Genomic DNA, 956 nt, shown 5'->3' with positions numbered 1-956 from the left:
CACCCCGACTGATTTTATAAAAATATTTACCAAAAATCAGTTATTAGCCCTAGAATATTATAATTGCATATGCATATGGCACATACCTTCAGCTTTCTTCTGGGATATTTGTTGAGCCTTCGTCAACAACCATAGGACTTGAAGTTGGGTAACTTAGTCTCCACTTTGCACTTTCCGACATCCCGTAATAAGATTACCACAGCCTGATATTATCACTAGTTACACTATTCTATGATTTTCAAATAGTTTGGAATCCATCCATCCATCCATCCATTGCCAGATGCCATGTATCCCAAATGGGGTGGCCAAGGGCTTACTGTAGAGTTAATTGTTTTACAGGGAGGGGCACTAATCCTCCACCAACCACACTTGACACGTAGGGATGCCAACAGCATCTGGTGTTCCCAGGCGGTCACCCATCCAAGTACTAACCAGACCCAACGTTGCTTAACTTCGCTGATCGGATGGGAAGCGATGTACTCAACGTGGCATGGCCATTCCATCCTCAAAAAAAAATAACTGTGAAAGCAATGAAAATTATGAGTGCGTATGAGCTTCCCACTTTTGCTCGTTCCCAGCTGGTATTCTGTCATTTATTATTCATAAAAACACTCACACTTTATATTCCTGTTACATTATAACACATATATATCTGCAGTATTTATCCATTAGTTTCCTTCAGTAATAGTAGTTTATTGTCACTGTAGGCATTTAATTTGTTTCGTTTTTTTTCGTTTTTAAAGGCTCCAACTTGCTTGCATGTGTCGGCCTTGGTCACCTAATGGCGGCTGTCCACGCTGCACAATCCATTGCAGCCTCCCTGTTCAGTCCCTTAACCCTAAGGTCACACTTAATGACCTCGTCCCATGTCTTTCTCGGTCTACCCCTCATAACCCCACCCCCAATATTAACACTTCTAACCTTCCTCACCCAATTATCATCCCCCATCCTCTCCA

The 956-nt window shown here is 42.2% G+C and overlaps 1 non-coding gene across 1 annotated transcript; it reads right to left on the bottom strand.

Moving 5' to 3' along the window:
• Positions 1 to 383: 383 nt before the first annotated feature.
• LOC145401442 (5S ribosomal RNA) lies at positions 384 to 502 on the bottom strand. Its single transcript, XR_013897593.1, has one exon. It is a non-coding gene; the product is annotated as a 5S ribosomal RNA (ribosomal RNA).
• Between the last annotated feature and the right edge of the window lie 454 nt (positions 503 to 956).

The sequence above is a fragment of the Coenobita brevimanus genome, chromosome 55, assembly GCF_032717465.1.
Source record: "Coenobita brevimanus isolate Jiangsu-jjx chromosome 55, ASM3271746v2, whole genome shotgun sequence".
Taxonomy (NCBI): domain Eukaryota; kingdom Metazoa; phylum Arthropoda; class Malacostraca; order Decapoda; family Coenobitidae; genus Coenobita; species Coenobita brevimanus.
Note: the sequence above shows the minus strand (reverse complement) of the source record. Positions and strands in the feature narration are given on the sequence as shown.